This window comes from Thermobia domestica, chromosome 10, assembly GCF_964235325.1.
Source record: "Thermobia domestica chromosome 10, izTheDome1.hap1.1, whole genome shotgun sequence".
NCBI lineage: Eukaryota > Metazoa > Arthropoda > Insecta > Zygentoma > Lepismatidae > Thermobia > Thermobia domestica.
Window position 1 is genome coordinate 133,851,044 of NC_137463.1, and position 19,330 is coordinate 133,870,373.

Sequence of the window (19,330 nt, forward strand, 5' to 3'; positions counted from 1 at the left end):
AAGAATTTGACGTATGTGAGAAGCTAATATCTACTTCTTGACTAATTTCTATTCCGCACATTGTGTGCTCCCATAGGAGGAGGAGGAAGAGGAGGAAGAGGGTGGTGGTGGTGGTGTTAATGTAGTAGTAGTAATAGGAGAAGGAGGAGTATACTGTATGGAGAAATATATGGTAATATAAAACTAACAATAAGAGCTAAGTCTTGGGACAATTACTAAGAGGAGTATCACTAAAGCTCGTATAGGAAAAGTGCTTAATAAATATGAAATCGAAAATTTGATTAGCGTGGAAACTGGAAATTTTTAAGTGTTAAGAAGTGTTCGCTCATTTCTAGTGAACAGCTTATTCTGAATACTGAATTTCATACTTTCAACTTCAGCGAATCCAAATATTTGACAATGTATTAACATAACGTAAAACTGAAAGATCTCATTTTTCTCTTTTACCTTCAAACTCATTATAACCTTCCATAAGACAATTCCTTCTCAAATAATCGTCACTAGTTTCTTTTCCTCTTTTATATTACCTTCAACGTTGCTTTTCCCTTCACCTTACTACTCACAGTAATTCCTCATTCGTTTTCCCATTCAATTAAAGTTTCTTTTCTATTCCATGTCCACATTTTAAACGTCACCTTAGCAGGATGCACTTTACAACACTTTAAACAAAACATCTAAAGAATCAGCTTTCCTACTCAAAGGCCTACAACCTACTCTTTTCTTTCAACTAAACGTTTCTTTCGTTATTTGTATCCCTGCTTGTTCTTACTCGCATTTCGTATCCTTTTTTTCTCTCTCCTCCCCCTCCTATTAGTACTAGTACTAGTACTAGTACTGCTACTACTACTACTACTACTACTACTAATAATAATAATAATAATAATAATAATAATAATAATAATAATAATAATAATAATAATAATAATAATAATTAATAATAATAATAATGCTTGTTGGGATATTGGCAAGAAAGGCAAAACTAATTTAATTGTGCCTACAAATTAAAATGAAAATAAAATGAAATCTTTCAGCTTAACAACCCACGATTATACCCTTCAAGCTAAGGGAGACAGATGATTAAGGCAAGTGAATAATGATGTAAGAATCGGTGGAATGAGAATGCGGGGGGAAAAGAGAGCACCCGAAAAAAACTACAAGAACGATGTTATTCACCAAAACTTAACTTGCTGGGAATCGAATCAGGGATCTCACACACCAGAGGTAAGCGCTCTACCACGCTCTACAACTGAGCCGCAGTGCTCCAGCCTACAAACTGTACATAAAGATGGAGTTGATTCTGTTCAAATAAAGGTTTGTAGTATAATATGTTTTAATAGTTTCATTGTTGATCAAACACTATAATTGGTGCATTGGTTCAAATGACTATTAGGATATGGAGTACAAAAGGGCTAAATAAAGCATACTTATGCGGTTACAAAAGTTTTTTTTTTTCTACCGTATTTTATGTACTAAAGTAAAAGTTAACATAGGACTCAGATAGCAGGTCTTATCGCAGTTCATTCAAGAAGATAAAATCGATCCAATCATGGCACACTTGAATGTTCTTCAACCGTTTAATGTGATTGAAGGGCATGTTCAATCATACATACGGAGGTTTGAACAGCTACACACCGCGCAAAAAATGCTTCAATCGATAAAGAAACCAACATTATTGGGTACATTTGAAGAAGCGTATGAACAACTTTGGGATATGTGTTGGCCAGCTTCGATCAATCACTGTGAGCACAATGCTTGAACGACGAATTACATAGCGTATAATTTCCATTTGTAAAAATAAATAAAAAGCTTTGTTTTGGATCAACAGATTTGTTCTGGATTTAAGGAAGTGAGTATTCATGTTGTCTAGAAGATTATCGTCAGAATAAAAATGAGGCCACCAGACGCTACTTTTAAACACACAAGACTTGACGCTCCAAAAAGCCAATGATATAGCAACTTATGGAATCAACAGAACGACAGTTACAAATATTTAAAACAAAGTCGTCGGATGATTTAAAACCTTGTACATTTTAAACCTAGAAGAACAAAATCTTTATCTTCCACTGCTTCTCAATCCTTCCACTTCACTATGAATCATAACATGCAATTTAAAGCACGTTAGGGGAGTGTATCCTGCATGGGGAAACTTTGCTTCTGTTGTTCTCGATTGCATCATATCGCTTTGCTCTGCCCTTTTTCGAGATCCATCGATTCAGCTAAGAGTAATTAATAACTCTACTAATTCAGTACAAAATATCGAAGAAGGGGTTCCGGTGGTTCAATAGAATTATGTTTACTCAATTAATTACAAGTAAATTGGAATATATTGCAGACTTGATGATGCTTCATTCAATTTTGATGAGCTCACGGGCAGAGCCCAGAACAGAAAGTGTTTCAGGAAAGTTTCCCGAAGAAATCGTTTTGATTTATCGGGTATTGAGAATCAGCCGTATAAGCATAACAGCAGTGAAGCTTCAGATAGTTAGGTTTGGCCGTACAAAACCGGAATGAAGCTACGGGTAAACAAACTGTAACTATACAGTAAGAAGAAGACTCAATTTTGCAAGCACCAATCATCACTTCAATGAAGAAAAAAATCACAAAGAGTATAACTTTGGTTCTGCAAAAATAAATCAAAACCTAATTCAGCGTTTGATGCCACTGACAAATCGTAAATAGAATGCATGTCGAATTTGCGGCGGGCGTGGGGGAGGGGGGGAGAGAAGAACAATGCTGAGACCATTAACAGTATCATTTGGAAGTATTGAGTATTTATGGCAAGAGGAGATACACCAAAACAACTTGAAGAAAATACTTGAGGAGCTGATAGAACTGAAAATGTTGTTATATCAATTATTAGAAATAGAATTTCATATTTCGTAATTTGAATTATATGTATTGTTCTTCCTAATTGCGCATACAGATTACACATAGAATCAATACCTGGATACTCAAAACTATTCACTTGTTTACCTTCACCGCACCCACCCCTACTTCGATATAGACCATTGCTCTCAAATCGCCATTGCTTCTGTCTCTTATACTCCTACTGTCTTTCTTATGTAGGCCCTTCTTGAATATTCTTTTCTAAATATATATTAAATAATATTGATGAGACTACACCTCTGTTAAATTTTCCTTCCAAGCAGGAAGGTAATGGGGCGTATACGGGAGTATATGGTGTATACCCACCTAATAATTTTATACTCTAGAATATATATTTTACATCTTCACCTTAAAGAACAAGTTCTATGGCTGGGTAAAGAGGTCGAGTGTAGAAGTACCAAAATTTTAACATTACATCACTGCTTCTAAGTATATTTCATTTAATCGTTTCTTCTATATTAATTCTTACTTGGCAATTTTGTAAGTGAATATTGTTTGGTTGGTTTGTTCGATTTGAGTTTAGTGTCCCCTAAATATATGAGATGTGGGTTAACAAAGGCGGAATTCGAACCACCATATTGCGTTCAGGTTTCAATACTCTTCCACTGTGAATCAAATGCTGAACCCCGTGAATCAAAGGCCAGTAAAAGAACGAATATTTAAATTTTAAGAGAAATGTCTCCTCTAAATCAAAATTTTTCTACAATTATTTTAGAGGTTGTTTCGTTCTAGTTTTAGGTTTTACAGTAACTGAACATTTACTACGATCCATGGTACTCTAAAGTTTATTCAAGGAACGTTCAATACCTCATGTAAACAAATGCACGTGGTGATTGTTTGATTATATTAGTTAGAGAGCCTTAGAACACCCATGCGGCAGAAGAAAATAGTCCTTGCTTATAAGGCTCATTACCAGAATTCCTTAGAATTAGACAACAGAAACAACACTTTATCTAAGAACTAAATTGAATTAATGCAATAAAAGAGAATGCGCATGCATTGAAAGTGGTTTTGATCCAACTTTAGCGCGAATCACAGTTAACAATTTGACCACATGCGGGAAATAAGTAAAACATCGACAGGGTACAGGCACGTGCTTCTCGAAAGAAGCGCTGACCGATAGCCAATCATCCGATGACTGGCGGAGTAACACAATTCTGCAATGTTTACAACAGGATCAGAAGGTTCGTTGAATGAGCTTTAGTCCAGTGGTTTTCAATCTATTCGAGCCAAGCGTTCTCTTGGGTGAATATGACTGTCCTGAGTACCTTCGTCACCTTAATTCGTGCTGAAGATTGAACGTAAGACTGGATGAAGCAATCTGAGAACATGAAAAGGCTTCAATTCTTAAAATGAGTCTTGTATATATGTACAAAGTGAAAGGTAATTTTGATTCTAATTCGACTCACATTAACCATCTTTTCCTTTACATTTTCATGGACAAGTAGCAAGCGTAGCACAATGAGAAAAAGTGCCATGCTAGTGGCTGAAAATTCTAAAATGTGTAAAAATGGTTTCGGGAAATACAACATATTAAATTCTAGTTTGGAAATTAGTGTTTGAAATATTATTTCGGCTGAAGAAGACTAGTGAAAGAGCAATTGAGTGGTGAAAAAATTAATCGGTATTTTTGAATAATTGTGATATGTGTGTGATTATTGGTAAGTAGAGTGAAATGACAAAACAGAAAATTGGGCAGTACTCTAGTGCTGTATGAGGAATGACGGGAGGTCGAAATATATAACCTCTTTTTGGATTGTGGAAGGAGATTTTAAATTAATTTCGCCCTCTCTTCATTTCCTGTATAGTACTGGGTTACCTCCCTTTTTCCTGGGTTCGGATCCCCATGTGGTTCGGATCCCAAAGAATAGATTTGGTATATAAAAGTAAAGGTAGCCATCGTTAGTCATTTTGAGCGCAAATCTATTTGACAAAAACAGATAAGATTGAACTGAAGCGAAGGGAATATTAAGTAGAGGATTTTTACGTAACTTCTTGCATTAATAAATTTTGGTGTGAATTAAGTAAACTGTTTTGAAGCTCTGTTAAAGGTAATAAAAATTAGGATTGAATTAAATGTTGACGACGAAAAGTAAAGTCCTTGATATAAACCTTACAAAATTTGTTGACCGTAGTTTCAGCCTTGATTCTTATGTGGAAGAAAAATTAAGTTATTTTTGGCGTCAGAAAAAAAAAAAATTTTGGAATTAATGTTTGATATTTATTAGAAGCTGGAAATTACTACTTGCATAATTGTTTGGAATAACACTTCTTTGAAATTTAGTTTACACTATTTCCGTTATTTGCTGGTTTATATTTTCCATGTTATTGTTGTTGAATATTTTGGGATTGTAATAAATTTGTTACAGTTGAAAAGGGGTGTTTCCATATATTTCCTGGAAATTAAAATAAGCTTGATTGCTCCAAGAAAAAAAAAAAGAATATTAAGTTTTGGCTTCTCTGCTACCGAGGAAGAAACCGTGGGTCCCTTCCAGTATACATGTAGGCCTACTTGTGACTGGTTTGGGGGTTGGTAGGAGTAATTGGCCTGGGTCTGGTTTATGGTTGTCATATATTAGACAGGGACTGCTTGACTATTATCAATTTCCAAACGAATCACTTGGACATGACGTATGTGCAACAAGATCGATCACTGTTCAACAAATTTTGATCGAAAGTATGTAAATTCTTTGAAATTGCTATTTTTACATTCATTTAAGCATAATATGAAAGGAAATGATAATAGAAAAATTTTCTTAGCTCAGGTTGTAAAAAAAAAAAAAAAAAAAAAAAACGCCCTTGTACAACAGTAGCTGTATATATACAAATGTATTAATATTTATAGAACATTTAAGCAAAATCCTTGTAAAAACCTACATTTCACTTTTTTTTATCTATTTCACTGTGATGTGATAAGCTGGGGAGTTAAGAAGTACCCTAACCTATAGCTTTCTATACCCTTGTACTTCCTTTTTCAAAATTGCGCAAATACCAGTTTCACAGCGATACAGAAAATAAAGTACCCGTAGTCAAGTTAAACATTAACAATTCCGTAATAAAAATCAGTATTAACATCAAAACATGAAAAATATGTACAAATACCTTTTTGTGCAAGAACTACACTGCAATGTAGACAAAATTTCATGTGATCCCTTGTACAGGATTATGTTTATTTTATTTTGAGCGTCTTCGTTTGGCTTGCCTTTTGTAGATTACATCTGGAGCATCCCTTGCAATAGTCCAACAGTAGTCGGCCAATATGTTAGAACTCCACTTTCCCTCATATCTCTTCTCCATGGCTGCAATATCTTGGTGGAAACGCTCACCATGTTCGTCACTTACTGCTCCACAATCTTCAGGAAAGAAGTCTAGATGTGAATGAAGAAAGTGGAGTTTCAGAGACATATTGCAACCAAGATTTTCGTAGCACAATAACAACTTTGCTACCAGTTGTTTGTAATTTGTTGCTCGGTGTCTTCCCAAGAACTGTGAACAAACACTCTTCAAGCTTTCCTACGCAGCTTTCTCCTCACCTTGGAGAATTTCGTCGAACTTGTGATCTTTGAATAGTTGCCTAATCTGTGGCCCTATGAAAACACCCTCTTTAACTTTGGCATCACTTAATCGAGGGAATTGTCCTCTTAGGTACTTATAGGCCTCATCCTCTTGGTTCATGCTCTTAACAAAACTTTTCATAAGATTTAATTTAATATGTAGAGGGGGAAGCAAAATTCGGTTACGATCTACCAGTGGTTCATGCTGCACATTTTTCACTCCCGGCTGAAGAGTTTCTCTGGTACTCCAATCACTTTTGCGGTAATGAGATCCACGATCTCTACTGTCCCATTCACATATAAAGCAACAATACTTTGTATACCCTAACTGCATACCTAGCAACAGTGCTATTACTTTAAGTTCACCACAAATAAGCCACTGAAAATCGTAATATTTAATGGCTTGAAGTAAACGTTTCAAGATTCCTTCATATGAACTGCGCAACCTACAGGAATTGAAGGAAGTTCATTTCCAATATGTAAAAGCACTGCATTTAAACTCACCTTGGACGAATCTATAAAGAGCCTCCACTCCGTAGGTTCGTAATTAATTTTAAGTGCCCTCATGAAACCATTTACATCTGTACATGCCACAAGTGTGTCTTCCATAGTAAAAAATGAAGTGAACATCTTCTCCCTATTCCGATACACTGAAATATTTACTTTTTCCTGCAATAAATTCCATTGCTTTAAGCGTGACACTAAAATTTCGGCTTTGCTTTTCGAGATGTTCAAGTCTGTGATTAGATCACTTAGTTCCTCTTGAGTAAGTCTATGTGGTTCACATGGAGGTTCTTCTACAACAAACGTAGGGTCCTTCGAAGTACTTGATTCAGGAGCTTCAACTTCTTGATCATCATCAGAAAAAAGATCGTATTCTTTAGGTGGGTCAGGAACAGGTAGTCCTTCTCCATGTGGAACAGGGCGCATTGCAGAAGGAATGTTACGATAGATCAAGGCCCGCTTCTTCTTCGTGGAAATTCCCTTCTTGACGGAAGGAACCATACAAAAATAACAGTCTCTGATGTGGTCACTTGGCTCCCTCCAAATCATGGGCACTGCAAAAGGCATTGAGCGCCCCTTCCCATTAATCCAATTTCTTAGATTGCTGGCACAAGTGTTACACACAATGTGGGGTGCCCAAGATTTATCTTGGTCTCTAATTTTACAACCAAAGTAATATTGATAGGGTTTTCTTATTAGTGGTGTTATAGTCTGATTTTGTGAGGAAAATGTCACTTCCCCACACACGTACCAGAAGCTATCCGCACTGTTTAAACAATTTCGCGGCATTTTTGTTTATTGAAATCCTCAAATTGTCACTTGCAATAGTTCCGACAACTATTTAAAAATATACATTCGAAATACCAGTATTTTTGCGTACTTGTAGTTGTATTTTTATGTCCTGCACTACACGAACGTCACACCCAAAACGCTGATAACTGCACTAAACTTGTCTTTTCTAACAATAGCAGAACACTACTGGGATAAGGAACACAATGAAACCAAGCGTTCATATAGTTTCTCCAGTGTTGCCAGATCAGTGTAACATTTTACCCCAAACGAAGCGAATATATTTATTTTTAAAGCGTTATTATTAGACATGCCTGTAAAACGAAAAGTAGAGCTAATATTCGAAAATAACTTTCAAATTCGTGATCAGCACCACAAAATCAATAAGAATTAGCTGATTTTGTTCAATTTACATTTTCGTTGTTGAACAGTGAGTCAGACTAAGTCCCGATCGCTTGGCAGGCACGTGCGTCATTTCGTTTCCTCTCTCTAAGCACTAGTGACGAAGCGTACTATGAGGCTCTGAGGCTGGGCCTACCCTGTTTTCTACTGTATATTTTCTTTATCTTTGATTTCTTATAAAATAAAGTCAATACTTCAACATTTCGTTTTCTTTCTGTAAAAAATAGTAGGTTGGAAACACTTGGAGACCCTTCCGTCTGAGCCTCACCAGCTCGCTAGACATGCTTACGGGCTATTCTGCTCAGGGAGCGAAGCTGTTTTCGCTGGGGATTGCACACATTGTTGGGAAGGTGCGAAGGCTCGCCTCTGGTAGTTTAGTTTTAGCGTTGAAGGCATCTTTCAATCCTAATATGCAAGGGCACCGATTTCTCTGTAAATTTGGAGGGGTGGGGGGATTTAGATGCAGAAAGCATATATGAGGAATTTAAGAAAATTGCATTCAAATTATTCCAAATAATGTATATTCATAAATACAATGTGGGGGCCCATATGGGCTTTGGGGGGGCCCTCCCAGGATCGGCATCCTTGCTAATACGTTATAAAATGATTTCCTTAACACAGAGTAAGAAGTTTCTGTGTATAATTATGTATTTCTATTAGTGATAACTTGTTTAATTTAGGTATATACTCTCAGGAGTTATTCAGAGTAGCCGTTTTTTTCCTACAGGTGGCCTGGTCCATAATAGCTTGTAAAATGTCTGATACATTAAACGTATGTATAAATTTACCAAACACTACAGTACAGGATAAATAATATTTATGTGTAATTTTAATTGAGTTTTCCATTTCATAAAATCAGTGGTGTACTTACGATCTTGTTTCGAGGGGCTTCGCTTTTTTTTCGGGAGGGGCTTTGCTAACTTTATTCCTGGAAATGTGAATCTTCTGCAATATACATAAAAGAATGAAAAATTGCAATAACATTTCGGTGAGTGCTTAAGCTCTGAAGCCTCTGGTGTCACTGCATAGAATACAGTATTAAATATCTTGCGTTGATTCAAATGAAGTTCCTTCTGATTATTAACATTTCTAGAAGTTATTTTCAAGTGATGCATTAATTAAATGTAGTATTGTACTTACTTTAAAGTGAGAGATGTAAATAATGAACGCTTATCCAAGAAATTTGACAGCTAACAGTAAGAATGTACTTTCTTTTTCTCTCCCTCCATTTTCACATATACAGGAAATGAAAACAGCAAGTGAGGAGGAAATTCCCCTCGTCCCCCTGCAAATCTCAGATAGAATAAAATGTGAACTGCACTTCAAGATACTTGTAGTGGAGCTAAAAGGGAATATTAGTTTATCGGGCCTACCCTACTTGTGGAATTATGCTTCGCCACTGGTAAGCGCATGATTAATGGGATGTCAGAAACGGCAAGACCTTTTTTGGTTACCTTGTACTTATACTATATTGTATATTATAGCTGCATATCCATCAAAGAATTGTTTCAGTTCTTTAATTATATCATATTTTTGTACAATTAGTTATCTTTGGTAATAGATGGAGACAATAAATGAAAGGAAAGGTGGTGCTCAGAACCGATCTGAAAAGATGGCAAGGCTATTAAAAGCAGATTCTGATGCATGCAAAAGGATCACAGACCTATTTAGTGCCTCCAAACATGCAAGATTGCCAACTACTGACTCACAACAGACTGAACACAACATTAAAGTTAGTGATCCTATCTTATCTGCTACGAATGTTAGTGTCAGAGTGGAAAATGATAAAGAAAATTCTAGGTCCATGAACGCTGAAATTAGTGCTCCCACTACATCAACTACGAATGTTGCTATCAGAGTAAAAAAAAAAAAAAAAAAGAACAAAAAAAGTTTACGAGTCTTGAAATTAGTGGGCTTCCAACATCAGCTATGATTGTGGCTTCAAAGAAAAAAATGAACAGGAAAGCTCCAGTTCTAGTGATCCCAATTCCGAAGTCAGTGAAAACACTGAAAAGCATGATGTGGCAGAGAACAAAACAACAAACTATTTCATACGTCCACAAGAGAATGATATCCTCAAGTTTTTTGATTTCCATCTCCATCAACTGAAAGAAAACATACCCTTTAATATCCTGAGTTTGCTGATAAACAAGCAGATGGCATCAACAGAACTTTGCTGTTATATTGTTCTGCTTAAAATGCGTTCTTTTGCAGCGTGTGCATAGCTTATTCCACAGATCGAACCAACACATTTGTTAAAGATTCTGTACGTGACACTAAGCACGTTTATCAGCGAATAAGAGAACACGATTCTTCTAAAATACATCAGGCAGGTGTGGATGCTACTTCATGAACAACTAAAACAGGATCAGAATCGAGTTGAAAAGAACAGACAACAAGTTGTCGAAGTGGTGAAACTCATTGATAAAAGAGGGCTCAGTTACGGAGGAAAAGAAAATAAAGCAGCTTATAGATTGGAAGACACAGCTATAGATCATGGAATTTTTTTGGATATTATTCTTTTGTTAATCAAATTTTATCTTCCGCGTAGAAGTCATTTAGATAAAGTTATTGAGAAAAATAAAATGTCATGCACGAGGAAGTAAGCAGGATGGTAGTCACATAACTTTCCTTTCAAAAACCACAGTGAACTGCGTTTCGGATGCTATCAGCTCACTTATCAGAGAAGATATTTCGAAAGACGTTTCTCGGGCTAGGATAATATCTATTAGACACTACTCAAGATATAACAGTTTCAGACCTGTACCGTATTGTTTTACGGTTTGTTGTTAAAACTGTTGTTAAAGAAAGAATTGTTGCCATTGTAAAATGCATGCCTACCACAGGCCAGTTTCTCTGCAATTTACTGCTGGAAATTCTGCAGAAATTGAACCTTGATATTAAGAAATGTATTGGAAATACAACCGATGATGCAAGTAGCATGCAAGGATAATATTTGCGTTTTTCAAAAGACTTAAGTATCGTGTGCCTATATCAGTTACATGTGTGGTGTTACGCTCACATACTCAGTCTTATCATATGTGATGCGACAAAAAGTTCCATTGATTCTGTGTCATTGTTTATTCTGCTGAATGCCTGTGCTGTGCGGTATTTATACGTGAGTCTTATCTGCGAATGGACATTTGGAAGATCAAATGTCAAAGGCGTCTTATAGTTATTGCGGAAACAAGATGGTGTCCCAAACACTCTGCGTTGCAGAAAGCGTTTGGTCATTTTTTGAACCCAGAAAATGCTTTATACATAAGAGTTTATCATAACAATAAAGGAGAGTGCTTATACAGAAAATATCAAACCAGAAGTTAGATGCAAAGCGGAAGGATACATAGAAGGTTTTCTCAAGTTGAAAACAATTCTAACAGCACGAGTGTTCCTACAAATATTTCAAGTAACGACTCCTCTGTCAAACTTTCTCCAAACACAGGGTGCTGATGTATTGCAGTCATATCAAATGGTGCAGACTACTCTGTCCCATCTAAAGGAGAAGAGAGATGATTTTGAATCCGTTAAAAATGCAGCATAAGGGTTTGCGGAATGGGCCAATAAGAGATTTGAAGAATTAGAACGTGATTCCTTTGTTTCTACTGACCTGCCGCCAACTCACCTTCGTAGGTGGAAACTAATATTTCCCTATGAATGTGAAAATGAAGCTGCTTTTGATCCAATGAACAGACACTGCATCGAAGCATTCAACACAATATTGAATACGGTCATTTCGAGTATGTCTTCAATATTCAAGAAGCAAGATAGATACTTTATGGACTGATTTGTCGTGTTTGGGCCCCAGAAACTTCAACCAAGTAACACAACTTCCAGACACGGCTTTCAATAAACTTATGCACCTTCTGAAGAAAGGAAAAAAAAAAAAAAAAAGGAAAAATGTTTCGAAGGATTCTAGACAACTATTGGATTTGTCAAGAAAGTGAGAATCCTTGAATGTCAGTCTTGCTGATGAGTATAACCGAAAAGAAGGACTGACTACGCTGATAGCGCAAGTGATTCAGGATTAGGAAAAAAAAAATCTTTTCAAGTAATGCGAGTGCAAAACGTGTAAAAATTATCCAAGGTTCTGCTTTTTAATCTTGCAGAATTATAATTTGTACAGTAATGCTTATCCAGGTTTGCTGCTAGCACACACATTTCTATCGACTTTATCTGTAACATGTGAAAGAAGTTTTTCAAAACTGAAATATGTTAAAAATAGGTTAAGGAGCATTTGAAAACATGCCATGTCTCAGGAACATTTGGAAACATTTATGTTGATATCTATTGAAAAGGACTTGTTAGAGAATGTTTTGAATGAAAAGGTGATCGACCTTGTAGCATCAAAAAGTAGTATACTATAACATCTGCTAATTTTGTAATATAGTATACGTATTCCTTGAACTTTGTGTAATACTTTGAAGAATTCAGAACGATATGCTGATAAAAGAATATGAAGTTTTGATTGTTAATTGTTAACACTATTGACTTACTGTAGAAGAAAACTGCGCAACTTAATTTATGACATTGAGATTCTAGTGGCCCTTGTGAGAAAAAGCGCCCGGAACCCCCCCCCCCCCCCAAATGATGCCTATCTACCTCTGTATCAAATATAACTTAATGAACACAATAAAAATAACTTTTACTGACTTAAAAAGTGTTCCTGAACAAGGGGAAGTTCACTATAATTATACCCTATAACTAAGCTACAAGAGGTCTGCGTCCCATCTGAACGGCGCATCTACCGAGTCAACGTTTGGAATATCCCATTCTAGTAGGTAAAGGAAAAATATGTGACAGGCTACGTAGAATTCTCCGTGGCTGAGTGGATAAAGTCATGGATCGATAACTAAAAGGTTCCTGGTTTGAAACCCGGCTCGGAAGCTAAAGACTTTTTAAATTCTTAATTCTAGAGATCTTTCCCTCCATTCCTAATCATCTGATGCCCTAAAAAGAATTCTCCATCTTAATTCAACAACTGCCTAATATGATCCTTGCAGTTCGGAACCTTTCTTTCTTCTGTTTTACAAAGTCACAATTTTCATCATAATATGGATGCCGTCCGATCATTTTTTCTCAAATTCTAAACTTGTAGGCCCATATGTAAATCATTCCTTTCTGTCTCCATATTTGAATATATATATATATATATATCAATGTCGTCCATGAACTGTTATGGCTTGAGATCAAACCTTCGACTCTTGAAACCAAATGTAAGCGCTCTAGCAATGTGCTATCGTAACTATATAGGTTTGTTGTTAAAAGCAGCGTCATTTTAGATTTTGCCCGGGACAAATCTTTAAGTTTTCCGTCCCACGATTATGCTGGGTAGGATAAAGGAGACGGTGACGATAAGCAATGAAGGAAATAGTGGAGTGAAAAGTGGGAGGAAACGGAAGAACCCACACTCACGGTGTTTGTCCACCACAAAGTTTACTTGCACGACCTGGGGTCAAACTTTTTTTTTATTATATTACTACACATTTGATCAAACAATATGTATTTCTCAAGCTCAAGGGAGGGGGCAATTACACCGTTCTGTCCTGCCGAAATGACGCCAACTGCAACTACTGACAAGAAATGAATAACACTCATTTCTGTCAGTAGGTTTTAGAGCTCTGCACCCGCATTACAGACTTTGGGAAGTAAGAAACCTTCTGCCATGATTAACAATTTCCATAGAATTCACAAGGAGCATCTTCCTAGGTTGATGTGATATGCTCCTTCGAAGAAGAGAAAAAATGCAAATAACGGTGTTTATGAAGCCACGTTTTGTTTTATTCAGGCTCTAGAAAGGTATTTCAAAACAAACGAATGAAAGAGACCTTTTAGAGCTATAAACCTTGTAAACTGGTTCCTGTTTTTTCCGTCTGAATGGAGAGAGTATATTACGTTACACACCGCTTTAGACAAGGAGAGGTGGAGGAGGGGGTGAGTTGGGTTGAATACCGGAAGTAACTAGTCGATGAGAAGTGTATTGCGGAATGCATAAGCACACGGTGCAAGAGTTTGTTCCTAAGTTTAGTTAAACTTTTTGTAACATTTTCTATGCTTCGAACTGTACATTGGGTCTGTTGTTCGATCCTACCTCTCACCGAGTAAGAATTGTGGTGGACAAACACTGTATAAGTGTTTTTTCTCGGGATTTTCCCGTTTCTTCCCACTTCTTCATTCCACAATCATCATCCACTCACTATCACTGTCTCTCTCAATCTCGGTGCATAGTCGTAGGAATTAAAAAGGAAAAAGAGAGGTAGCCCAGAAAATAGAAGGGCTCAGAAAGAAAACAGAAAGCTAAATTTCAGAAGATAAATCTTTTGAAGAAAGGAAGGGAAGGCTAACAAAGAGAAAAGAATACACAGAACTGAGTAAGATGGTGAAGAAAGACATAAGGAAATACGAGGGTAAGTCAAAAATTATCCGCAATTTTGACATAACTCTTCTTACATTGTTCATACTGACCTCTGTCCTCGTTTATTTTATTTTATGCGGTTGTTGTCATGCTATGAAAGCTTGATCCTAATTCCTCCATTTGTCTTTCTTTTGTTGCAGACAGCGTTGAAATAAAATAATGATAATATAATTCTGTTATACAAGCAAACGGATACAGAACGTTTTGAAAACTAGATTGATCAGAATACTGTATGTTCTGTACAAAAAGTTCACCCAAAGTATTTTGAATGGAACTGAAATAAATTTAAGTTTGAACCAGGAGAAAGAACTTGGTGGTTTTAATACACGCTGAAAAAAATACAAGTTTTAAATCCGATTATGGAAAGAAGCAAAGATCATGAACTTCCAGTATTCAGAATTTATAGACAGTAAAAAAGCTCTCGCTTTGGTTTTACTCAACAACATACATATATATACTTGATATTACATCTGTTTTAGACCGCACCAAGAAATTCAAAATTCACGACTGGAAAAAGAGTACGATAGGGAGTATCAAATTCTCGAAAACTAGTTTGTGTAGTACTAGAAGAAGTGTTCAAGAATTTAAACTGACAAGAACCTAAAAGAAATATTAATGGTAAAGACTGTAATCTCCTTAGATTCACTAACAACATAATTCTCTTTGTTTCAAGTTAACAATAACTAGAAACAAGGATAAAAATGTGAGAGATGTTAAGTTTCAAAATAATAATAATAATTATTATTATTGTTTAAGAAATTAAATTAAATAGTATACAATCAAAATGCGAAGGAAAAAGAAATTTGCACGCAGAAAATACTGTGTAGTTAGGCCAACTACAAACATCGAGCAGCAAGATAAATGAAGAAACAACCAGAAGATGTAAAATGACATAGAATTAATTCAGAAGTTTGAATTATATCTTTACAAGAAAGTTAACGTGTCTTAAAAGTGAAGTATATGTTCATATCAGTATTCCTGTATGGATATGACGTGAGCATCTAGATCACAAGTAGTACAAAGTTAAGAGAAAAGCAATAAAGACCTGTATACTACAAAAACTGAAAGAGAGAGGAAAACAAAAAATTGATTAGCTCTCAACCAAAGATTGAAGATGTGATAATTCCAAAAAGTAAAAGTGGAGACAGGCGGCTCACAGAGCTACAACAATTGATGGACCATGCATGATGAATATTTTGCATTGGATTCCAACAGATAAGATGAGACCTAGAAGACGGTCAAATGCAAGATGGATAGATAAAATAACCAATTTCGGAGAATTGTATGGATGAGAAAAGCTAATGACAGAACTCTGTGTAACAAAATGAGGTGACTCTTCACTCAGCAGTGCATTGATAACCAAAATGATGATTATGATGATGATCTTATCACATCGTGCACATCTCGGACTTCCACATGTTCTACGTTTAATGCTTTCTAACTCTATTTAACGTCGTTGTCTGTACTTAATTTACACCTTATACACTACAACAAGTTATTCAGGAAATTAGTGTAAACTAATACTATATATTTAAATACCTATATTTTCCTAACATCCAGAAAAAGCACAGAGAGTTTCGGAAAGAGAATGTAACTATCGAAACTAGTTTCATGATATAAATATACATGGTAAAACTCATATATTTCTATTAAATAGTATTTGGGGCAATCCAAATGAAATCGTCCAATGATGGTTGCTGACAAAATTTAGTTTATTTATTTATTTATTTATTTATTTATTTATTTACCTAAGTTTGTATCACATTCAGGGAGTTGAAAACGGGTATTCATCTATTCGTAAGCCGCACAGGTTTGTTTGTAGTGGCCATATTGTATAGGCACATGTGCAGTTTGCACTTTTCAGAGGATTCCGTTAAACGCTGTAACTTTTTAGGTTTTAAAGATAATGAGTTCAAACTAAAACCATATGAAAGATAATGAAATGGACAACATTCTATGTTCTGTGCACATTGAGACGTAATTTAGATCGTCGGAATAAAAAAAGCTCTGAACATTGAGGTTGGAAACGTAGAAATTGCCATTTTGGACTGTACGTTTCGAAACGAAATAATTGAGACTCACCTTCAATTTTTTGTCTACATAAAGACTAGATAATAGACAATGTCCCAATCAAGTTTCAGATCTGAGAATCATATACTTGATTTTTTGCAAATTTTTAAACATTGTGAATTTTCGAAAATCGTGTGCTTTCACCATCAAGTATCTCTGAAAGGACACAAGTGAAAAATCTCAAATTTGCACAAAATAGACGATAATTGTGCAGTAACAAGTGGGTAAAATTCCATCACTGAGACTTGAGTAGTTTCTGAGTTATAATTTTTTTCTTTACTGGGATTTAATATCATGAAGCGCCATGAGGCGTGGATATGAACTTTGTAGCTAAAGTCAAAATGGTCATGTTAAATGGGTAAAGTGTACATAGTCATGTTAAATGGGTAAAGTGTACATAATTTATGAATCATATCTTGTACAAGAAACGAAACGCGTCTGTTTTTCTTTTCTGGCTATTACACTGCTGTTAAGATATCAGTGAGGTAAACAGTTGACCAATTTGTGTACAGAGTTTAGCACTGATATTGAAAGTCCGACCTGTAAGGGTTGAGAGTTTCCGGAGAACCTTAGTGATTGGCACCCACACTTTGCCATTCGTAGATAGTTTAAAAGAGGTTCTTGGACCATGGGGATGGAAAAAGCGAACAAAAAGATCGTTATTTTCCTGACTGATGTCTTCAATTCTTCCAATCCATCATTTCCAATCCATAAATACAGGCTACGAAATCATTAGGTGCAAATGACAGCATGGTATGTTCTGGAAGTACTGAAGTACTGCAATCTCCTAAATTCATCTGATTGTGAGTATTCATAACATCTGATTTGTTTGCGTCAGAGGTACAAATTTTTGATATGATCTGGCATTGATAATTCTTTTACAAGTAGCAAATCTCGAACTTCTAGCTGTTTGACTGCTTTTCTTCTGATGAAATATAGATAAATTGTATGCCTGAGTTACTATCAACACAAAACTTGTACATCTGTTTGGCTGTTAAAATCGCGAATTTCACATTATTGCAACAACTTATAACTCAGAAACTACTAGTCTCAGTGATACCATTTTACCCACTTGTTACTGCACAATTATCGTCTATTTTGTGCAAATTTGAGATTTTTCACTTGTGTCCTTTCAGAGATACTTGATGGTGAAAGCACACGATTTTCGAAAATTCACAATGTTTAAAAATTTGCAAAAAATCTAGTATATGGTTCTCAGATCTGAAACTTGTTTGGGAAATTGTCTATTATCTAGTCTCTATGTAGATAAAAAATTGAAGGTGAGTCTCATTTATTTGGTTTCACAATGTACATTCCAAAATGGCAATTTCTACGTTTCCAACCTCAATGTTCAGAGCTTTTTTTTTTTTTTTTTTTCAACGATCTAAAGTACGTCTCAATGTGTACAAAACACAGAATGTTGCCCATTCCATTATCTTTCAAATGGTTTTAGTTTGAACTCATTATCTTTAAAACCTAAAATTTACAGCGTTTAACGGAATCCTCTGAAAAGTGCAAAATACGCGCACGCGCCTATACAAAATGGCCACTACAAATAAACCTGCGCGGCTAAAAAATAAATGAATACCCGTTTCCAACTTCCTGAATGTGGTACAATCTTTGGTATAAAAAAAAAATAAAAAATAAATCAATTTTGTCAGCAACTTTTGATCTAGAAATTAGTAGATTTCATTTGGATTGCCCCATTTAAAAATCACTTCAGTTGTCGTTGTTGATGCCAAATTATCAGGTTTGTTTCCAACTTTCGTGTTATTATGGAGACTACCTCTTTATGCTATAGCAACACATGCAGTTCATTTTCCTGTTTATGCAGAAGAAAATACTTGATATAAAGAATTCCATCTTTAAAGAAAATTTCATGTTTATAATAGTATACTCACAAACTGGACAAAGCTTTTAGTTGAAAATTTACAATACAAATACCACTTCGATATATATATATATATATATATATATATATATATATATATATATATATATATATATATTTAAAAAAAAGCAACTCCAATCAATCAAAGTAACATTTGCATAGCGTGCCCAATCAGTAATGGATCAATTCAGCTTCCATTGTAGAAATCCTATGTCCATTGGTTTCGATTTGTTTTATGAGACTGTCTGAAAAATATTGAACCTTTCGAAGTAAAAATTGAGAATACCTTTACTGTGATTTAAAAAAGAGCATTATGAAACAGTATACGCACCATTTTGTTTGATGACCTTCTACCATTTTTTCGCCAACACCACAATCTCATCGCTATAGAACTTCCGTGGTGTTTGGTCAAAAAACTGTAACACGTAGTTTTCCCAGGCCTCTTTTGAAACTAACTTAGCACAATTCAAGAAGTACTGCAGAGACTAAAATAAATACAAGTCTGACGGCTAGGATCTCGGCTAATAAGTTAATGTATTAAAACCTCCCCGCTAATTTCTTTCAATTTCTGATAAATTGTTAAAGATGTATGTGATTTGATGCCGGAATGTATAAGGTATCATTTCCGTTGACAAGTCCCGCTTGTTTCATTTGAATTGTTTCATGCACTCGCGCTTAGTGTTGACAGTACAGATCCGAGATTATCGCTGCCCTGCGGCCGCAACATGATACCCTTTTAATCCCACCAAACGCACAGCAATATTTTTCATGGACATCAGTATGGGCTTTGCCACAAAATGTGGAGTTTCTTCTCGCACCAAA

The 19,330-nt window shown here is 35.5% G+C and overlaps 1 protein-coding gene across 5 annotated transcripts in view; it reads right to left on the reverse strand.

Moving 5' to 3' along the window:
• The window catches only part of LOC145662718 (eukaryotic translation initiation factor 2-alpha kinase 1-like), a 242,736-nt gene that overhangs the window by 144,050 nt on the left and 79,356 nt on the right, over window positions 1-19,330 (reverse strand). The window lies entirely within an intron of this gene.